This window comes from Nylanderia fulva, unplaced genomic scaffold, assembly GCF_048542155.1.
Source record: "Nylanderia fulva isolate GAGA-0341 unplaced genomic scaffold, ASM4854215v1 Scaffold328, whole genome shotgun sequence".
Taxonomy (NCBI): Eukaryota; Metazoa; Arthropoda; class Insecta; order Hymenoptera; family Formicidae; genus Nylanderia; species Nylanderia fulva.
The window spans coordinates 44,429-53,653 of NW_028190398.1; the positions used below are offsets into that span (position 1 = coordinate 44,429).

The window sequence follows — 9,225 nt, forward strand, 5'->3', positions numbered from 1 at the left end:
TTAGGGCTCGACGTACTTTATGAAGATGAAGAAACGGGAAAATACATTAATCGGACCGAAACCTTAAGACATTCGGTACCTTCTGAAGAAGAGATGGGAGACAAATCCATGTATTGTACGAAGACCTTTGGGCACGGCGTACATTACTTAAACGAAACGACGAAGATGGGAGATTAAATTAATCACACTGGAACCTTAGGGCATTCAGTGCGATTCCAAGACGAAGAAGAGATGGGAGATAAATCTGCAAGATACATCAAAACCTTAGGGCGTTCAATGTCTTGCAATGAAGAGTATATTACCGAAAGTCGGGAGACCCCGGTAATGGGAGATGAAATTTCTAATTCCGTCGATTGTGCGAGAACCCTAGGGCTTTTCTCGACCAACGACAATTTTACTAACTCTAATCGACCACACGCTGTCGAACAATTTTTAACTCGAACATTTAAATCCCGAAAAAATTGATCACGTCAGGTCAATTCTTACTAAGCATTCAGACAGATTCCATCTGCCTAACGAACCTTTAGGAACTACAAACGCGACTCAACACTACATTCCAACTATTAACGAAATTCCTATACACAATAAACAATACAGGTTTTCTCCTGTCCATAAAGAAGAAATTGATAAACAAGTCGGCGAATTATTAAATAATAATTTAGTCGAATATTCTACATCACCGTATAACTCACCAATCTGGATAGTACCGAAAAAACCAGATTCACAAGGCAATAAACGTTGGCGTATGGTTATAGATTATCGAGGATTAAACAAAAAAACTATAGGAGACGCTTACCCTCTTCCTAACATAACAGACATTCTTGACCAATTAGGATCAGCCAAACACTTTTCAATATTTGATTTAGCTTCTGGATTTCATCAAATTTCTATGTCACCTAAAGACGCTCACAAAACAGCATTTTCTACGCCATACGGGCATTATCAATTTAAGCGCATGCTATTCGAATTAAAGAACGCACCTTTTTTTTTTTTTTTTTTTCGTATGGAAATGCGCGACCGCATACCTGCCACCTCGGGGGAGGTGGACAGGTTATGTGGGGCTGGGATCTACGTCTCCGGGGCTCAAATGTGTCCCGGAGACTCCCCCGACCCACTAAAACCACACGGTGGCCCTCTTAGCGCGTGTACAGCGGACCCGGGAATCGCTTTCGCATACACCGGGACCGCCGCACGCCAGGCTTGCGCTCCAACCTAGATAAGGGGCCGGGTTTTATCCCGGTTCCTGAGAGAAGGTAATGGGGCCACCCATTCCCCTCCCCCCTCGTGATGGCCAGCGTGCAATGGTCCTCCTGAGCTCCCCGCTCCAAAGTTCCTGCTGGCCCTCCGCCCCCCCTGTCACGGCTCCTTTCGCCCTCGAAGGGGGTTGGAATTCGGCCGTGACAAAGGGGGCATCTCCCGGGAGACTCCCTCGGAAGAGGGAATCTTTCACAGCGGAAGGGAGGGTCTCTTGATCCCCCCGCCCCGTGGTGCGAGGGTCGTGTCCCCTCCGTTCCGCTTCTCTTATGTTGTGTTTCTCCTCCGGGGATGAGGCTCCCTCCCACCCCTTGTTGGGTTCGAATTCGGCCTTGGTCCCCGGAGGAGTCCTCCCGCTGTCTCTCGTCCGGACGGGATCGGGGGAGCCCCACCTCCCTTCATCCCGTCCCTCCCTCCCACAAACTCCTTTGCCCTAGTGTATCGCCGCGGCTGCGGCGAACCTTCTCCCCGTGCGCCGACCCTCTTCCGACGCATTGGGTGTGCGTTGGGGTCCGCCTCTCTCTCTCTCTCAGCCACCTCCTTCCGCGTGAGTACGTCCTCGCAGAAGGAAGCGACCGCCTTCCACTTCTCTTTGCTCTCCAGCATGGCCTTAACCATGCTGGGGAGCTGCAGATCCCTTCCTATAGCATCGGTCAGGGCACGGCGCTGTTCTGCCCAAGTTGGGCAGAATTCTACCGTGTGTAGCGCCGTGTCCCTGACCTCCGTGCAGTGGTGACACCTCCTGGTCGACTCTCTCCGCGCCTTGTCGTGCAGATACTCACCGAAGCACCCATGCCCGATGAGTACCTGCACGACCATATACGAGAGTCCAGATTCCCTCGACAGCCAGTCTGACAGAACCGGCTGGATTGCTTGTACAGCGCGCGCTCCGGCTCTCGGTTGGAGAAGATCCTTCGACCATCTATTTATCGCGCGCTGTCTCGCCCGTTGTCGGGCCGCTTCCGCCGCTTTCGGTGTCATGATAAGACCCCGCTGGCGGAGGCTGCTCTTCTGCTCGTACAATTCCTTGTACGTCTCCGCCAGTAGGTCCCATGGGATCGACCCTGACACCGAGCATGCCGCCTCTACCGAGATTGTGCGATATCCGCGGACGATCCTGATGGCTAACTTCCGCTGTAAACCCAGTAGAAGTCATTGACTCGGCGCCATCAGGTCGCCCGCCCACACTGGCGCCCCGTAGAGCGCCATGGATCCTATCGCACTCATGTAGAGGCGACGAATCTTCTCCTTCGGCCCCCCGATGTTCGGCAGCAAGCAGCCAATGCTGTTGACTGCCGCCCTTATTCGGGGGGCAAGTATTAAAGAACGCACCTGCTACTTTCCAAAGACTTATGGATAATGTATTATCGGGACTACAAGGGAACGAATTATTCGTCTATATGGACGACATTGTCATTTACGCACGATCATTAAGAGAACACGAAATCAAATGTGAAAGATTAATGCAAAGATTACGAGACGCGAATTTACAATTACAACCAGACAAGTGCGAATTTCTAAGGCACAAAGTAGCTTATTTAGGCCATATAATAGGCGCGAACGGAGTCAAACCAGACCCGGACAAAATAATATCAATAATGCACTTTCCAATTCCGAAAAATCCGAAAAACATAAAACAATTCCTCGGTTTAGCCGGATATTACCGAAGATTTATACCTAACTTTTCTAAAGTCGCAAAACCATTAACGGATTTATTGAAAAAGGATAGCATATTCAATTGGCAATTAAAACAAGTAGAAGCTTTTAACTTTTTGAAACATTTGTTATGTTCAAATCCCATTCTCCAATATCCTGATTTTACTAGACCTTTCATACTAACTACCGACGCATCAAGTTATGCCATAGGCAGAATTTTAAGTCAGGGACCGGTAGGAAAAGATCTTCCTGTCTCATATACTTCTCGAATTTTAAATACCGCGGAAAAAAATTATTCCACGATCGAAAAAGAATGCCTAGCCATCATATATTGTATTAGCCATTTCAGACCCTACTTATACGGAAGACTTTTTACTATAATAACAGATCACAACCTTTAATTTGGCTACATTCCATAAAAGACCCAACTTTCAGACTTTGGAAGTGGAAAACTAAACTAGCAGAATACAATTACGAAATTAAATACAAAAAGGGATCACTAAATAACAACGCCGACGCTTTATCGCGGAATCCACCCACGGATTTAGTTTTACCAATATTCGCTTCGGATAATGATGAGTCATCCGATAAATCCAAATTTTCAAGTAGACCAGGACCTTCCGTCAGATCAATTGAAACAAATGCTTTAATCCCTTACCGCAGTAACAATATTAATAATCCTAATTATGTTAATATAACCGAAAACGATTCTGATTCAGATGAAAGTTCAATTCCTAACAACCATAATCATGACTATGCAAATATGTCAAATATAAATTTAGAATACGACTACGTAGACCCAGCAGTTTCAGAAACTACACCAATTATACAACCTTCTCCTCAAATTCCGAGTAAAGTAAGAATACGTGAAATAAGAGACAATTTATTAAACCAAAAGGATAATCACGTAATTTTTATAAGCTTAGACGGATCACCTTACGATAAGGAAGCTGAACTTTATTCTATTGCAAATCTTTTGCCCACATACGAGAATCTTAATTTTGAAAGAATTAACGTAAAGAAAATCAAGTTAAACAAATTAATATCAATTCCAATAAGAACAAATAATCGACTGTCAATAGAACCGCAAACTGTAAAAAACTGCATACGCTCTTTATTAGACTGTGTTAACGAACTACAATTAACTTCCTTTAGCATTAGCAAAACATAAATTCGATGACATCCCCTGGTCTTACGTTGTTAACCAGTTAAAAAAATTTTTCTACGACACCCGCGTAAATATAACTATTTGCCACAATCTAGTTGATAATCCTATCCCTACGAAACGCGTAAAATTAATTTAAAAAAACCATGCATCAGCATACGGTGGCCATTGTTACGTCCAATAATTCACCCTGCGGCAAATTACCTTCTGCACAAGACGGTCTTCTCTCGCGTCTACCTCGGTGGACGTTTAAGAAGCTGCTCTCTATTTGTTTTATGGGCAACCTGCTAGGCCGGCTATATCCAGGGAAGCCGAGAGCTTGAGATTCGATTGAGAGTATCGGACAGAGAAGAAAACTGACAGGTTGGGTCGATAAATAAAGATATTTTACAAGTATAATGTCATTTATTCATTTATAAAACCTTTACGTCGATATAAAATTTATTGGTCTTGACGTGATTTGTGGGGGGCTTGAAATTGAGTTACAATATTACTGAGTTCCTGTTCAGAATTGTTAGGCTGATTAAGGTAAGTAATAAAAGAAGCGAAGTCGTCCTGAGCTTCTTCTGAGACGAAGTTACGAGTGTCGTCGGATGTGAGGTTCACGGTGTCCTCGTCAAGAATATTAAAGTTTTGTTCGGGGTTAAATTGTAAGAAAGGATCGTATTCTGACAATACAAGTTGTTGGCTTTGATCTGGGATATAATATTCGGGGTCGGAGAAGAAATGATTAGTTGAGTCTGTTCTGAACGTATTTGGTTCTGAATGCGACAGATCCGGAAATTGCGGATGAGAATAATCGATATAAGGTGGAAGGTTACGTATAGGCGAATAAACGTCTGGAGAAGGGGATCGAACGATTATTCGCGTAGGAAAAATTTGGACGTTAAGATTTAAGGGTCTGCGTGTCCTACGTTCGCGCAGCCAATGGAGACGTCGCTCGCTACGGTCGATCTGATTCCTCCGTTGGAAAGGAGAGACCATCTAACGGTTAGATAAATTTATATGAATAATATGTTTCGTTGAAGAGAGATTGCTTTATTACTTATAATAATTAAGTATGACTCACGTTTGCAGCGTGATTTACTTGTTAATGAAAGCGAACGGAGATGAAAGGTTAATCTATGTGAGACTGCCCTTCACCTGTTAATGAATTAACTTTATGTCAGTGATTGTTATAATAAACCTGTATAAAAAAGTAAAAGGATTGGTAATAATGTGGGTAAAGAAAGAAAAGGGTTTGAAAAAGAGTATTGATATATATCGAGGCCGGGAATGAAGTTTTGTATGTTATCGGCTATAAGTAAAGTATCTCTAAGTGGTAAAGTGGATTTCTATTTTATCGTTAGTCGGTAACGTAAAGAATATTAATATTTGTACCTTCAAACATCGAGGGTTAACGGTTTAAACATTGAAATAATAATTATAACAGTTTGCATTAAAAGAAGAGAGAGATAGTGATGCTGGGAGAGGGTAAGGATTTGAATATGAGTATTAATATCGATATTCTGAATATTAGTACTCGATATGTCGATAATTATATTTTAGGCTTTGAAATAAATAAATTCTCAATGATTCGTCAAGATCACTGTCAGTCGGTATGGTAAAGTAATCGCAACTATTTGAAAATGCAAGGTGTAAAAAGCATAAAAAGGATAGAGAGATAGGTGTTCATCCGACTAGGCCGGGTTCTCAGGTTCTTGTCTTATTAGGCTAATGCAACGTTCACTTTACTAAACGTGCACCTCTGAGATGGCTTGCGAATATACCTTCTGACAGGATATTATCCTAATGTGTATTAAACAGGGTGAGGTGGGGTACACTGGTCAAAATGAGTTTAATTTCAATATGCAAGGATTCTGGGTACGTGTATTAATATCTATAACAAGAGTATTAATACTTGTACTTTCAAGCATCAAAGATTAATGTCTTAAACATCGAACTAATAATTCTTAGTAATTATCAAAACCTCTGTCATTCGGTTTGGTAAAGTAATTCGTTTGGATTATAGAGCAGAGAGAGAGTAAGCAGGGAAGGTTAAAGAAATACACGGTTACCCGTGTGAATTCTGGTCCTTAAAGGCTAATGCATACGTTCACTTTACTAAACGTGCATCTCAGAATCGTAGCAACGAATTTACCTTATGACAGAGTATCGTTCTATAAGTGGTAAATAGGATAAGGTAGCGTACACTTGTCAAATAAATCGAATATCAATATACAAAATCACTGTCAGTTGGTGTGGTAAAGTATTCGCAACTATTGGAAAATGCAAGGTAATAAAAGCGTAAAAGAATAGAGAGATAGATGTTCCGGCTAGGCCGGGTTCTCTGGTCCTTGTCTTAATAGGCTAATGCGACGTTCACTTTACTAAACGTGCACCTCAGAGATGACTTGCGAATGTACCTTTTGACAGGATATAGTTTCTAATGTGTACAGAGGAATTAGCGGCATTCAATTCGCTAATATGTGGTAGGATACAGGGTTACATACATATATAAGTAAGCAGTAATACAATAAAATACATAAGTATATTTATTATAATGGATTGAATAAGTATGCGATATTGGTTAAATAGTATTGAATAGTATTGGATAAAATATTGAATAGGTCGACGATTGTAACGCAGACGTGTGCAGATGCAAATCGTAGATTGAAATAATATCGAGAATGCAGAGTAATATATGGCTTATATCTATATTCAAAATTCAGAGTTCGGAATGTAACGTGGAATTGAGTTAGTATTAAATAATTAAATATAATGATTAAATATAATGAGTGTCCGTCGCGCTTTACTATTTAGGGATATGCGAACTGGCTTAAATACTCACAAGGTTAGACAATGTCTAATGTGCCTTGCTATGGTACACTTCGCTACTGTGTTCTTCCCTCTGAGTCTGAAGATCTGAGGAGCCTCGGTACCTCGGTCCGAAATGGCGGCTGTGTCTCGTTGTCTTCGGGACCCCGTAGTAATTGCTGGTTGGTTGACTGGTGTTAGAAGTACTGAACTTGACTGTGCTGGCGGAACAACTGCCGTTCCGTGCTGGGTGCAGGGTTTATATACCGTAAAATGTGGCTCGCTCCTCCCATCGGGCGATATGGCTTAGCCAATGGCAAGTGAGGTACGCCGGGGAAGTACCGGAGATAATTTGTTCTTGGTAGAGATTGCGTCGGTTAAGTCCCGGAGAGATGGCTTCTCAGTAGCGATAGCGGTGTTCCTTTGGTGACTCATCGCCGGGCGCTCCGACTTTCTTTATCCTATTCTCGGTAGCGATAGTGGTATGCCTTTGTTGGCTATGCGCTCCGACTTATCTTATCTTCTTCTTGGTATTGATAACGGTTGACTATGCGCTCCGACTTCCTTTGTTACGTTATCGGTTTGCAGGTTGCTACTTGCTTCTGTGTTGCATCATGCATTGCATCATGTTTTTAGAATATTCTGTGAGTAAAGCCGAGTTCATAATAGTAAAGCGAGTTTCACACTTCATTGTCCAACTAATGTAATATGCTATTTTATGAGCGAGATTGCCTTATACTAAGTACTATCCTTTAGAGTATGTCGATTCCTTTTTACATAGTCATTCTTGGACAATGATACTGCTGGACAGAATTACTTGTGGACAAATTTCGTACATCGTCGATTGTCGGTAAAGTATTTTGCTACCTGACCGGTTGTATGGTATTGATGATCGATTAAGTGGGTCGTTAATTGGTATGGTAAATTCATGTCTTATTGTTAGTCGGTAAGATAGTTTTTTATTTTGCCATTAATGGCCAAGTTTCATCTGTGGTTGGTAGGTCAAGTCTCTGTTTTACCATTGGTTGATCTTATCTTGGGTAGGTAAGTTAGTAGTTCCGTCCTTAACGTCGATGATCGGTATTGAGGGATTTGTTTGTGTTATATGTCGGTCAGTAAAGCATCGCCTAAACAATAGTTCTACATATTGGTGACTATATGAATTGTGTAAGATATTTAGGGGTACAATATGTAAGGTGCTTCGGGAGTTAAGATATATATATATATAAAATTAAACAATCATATATAGTAGGCCAACTAAACGAGCAAATAAATAAGATGTAAAAAATTTTTTTTATTAATAGTTAAATCATTAAATTAACATTCCGTTACAGAATCGATATAAATTGTAAACGTTTCGACTGCACTACAGTCTTTATCAATACATAAAAATTAAATATTAAAATATAAAGTTAGATGTTAAAAATACAAAGTTAGTTAAATATTAAAATATAAAATTGAAACGATTCTTCGCTGTTGACCAATAGATATGCAAGGCGATTGGTCTGAGATGCCAAGTTATGCGATATTTGAGCATGCTACGGATATAATACGCGAATTAAATCAATGTCAGAAAAAATTAAAAAATCTTTCAACTTACATTATCGTTTTAACAAGTCCTTTTCCCCGATATTTCAAGTGTGTGTTGCGAAGTCTGAATACCAAATGTCAAAATAGAGAGCGTGATGTATTTATTTATTACCAATGTTTTTTCTAAATTATGATTCAGCAAATTTTTTAAGTATGTCAAAATAACTACTGTCTAACAATTCGGTGTCTGTATTTAAATTAATTCCATTTTTCTGTTCTTTAATGTGGATCATTTCAGATATTAGTCTTTTTTGGTAATTCTTTTCATGATCCATAATTTTAATATTGTCCCAGTCAAATGTATGTTGTTCGTTTAGAATGTGTTCCGTGATAACCGAATGTCTAGCAGAGTCTAATTTAATATTATTTTTATGTTCTTTAAGTCTCGTTCCTAACTGTCTTTTTGTCTGTCCGACATATGTGGCGTCACAATCGTTGCAATTCAATTTGTAAATAACGTTAGAACTTTTACGACCTCTTTATCAATACAAAAAAATTAAATTAAAAATAAAGTTGATTTAAAAATACAAAGTTAGTTAATAGTAAAAATAAAATTGAAACGATTCTTCGCTGTTGACCAAATTAAGGGGATTGGTCTAGATCCAAAATTAGGAATTTTGACAGCTAGATATAATCCGGGAATTAAATCAATGTCAGAAAAATAAAAAATTTTCAACTTCATTATTTTTAAAAAAAGTCTTTTTCCCCCCATATTTTAAGTTTTGTGTTTGCGAAGTCTGAATACCAAATGCAAAATGAGAGCG

The 9,225-nt window shown here is 40.2% G+C and overlaps 1 long non-coding RNA gene across 1 annotated transcript; it reads right to left on the bottom strand.

The window, feature by feature from the left end:
* Positions 1–8,145: 8,145 nt before the first annotated feature.
* On the bottom strand, positions 8,146–8,645 carry LOC146722348 (uncharacterized). Its single transcript, XR_014925203.1, has 2 exons — positions 8,472–8,645; positions 8,146–8,409 (listed from the first exon to the last, which is right to left on the bottom strand). It is a non-coding gene; the product is annotated as an uncharacterized LOC146722348 (long non-coding RNA).
* Between the last annotated feature and the right edge of the window lie 580 nt (positions 8,646–9,225).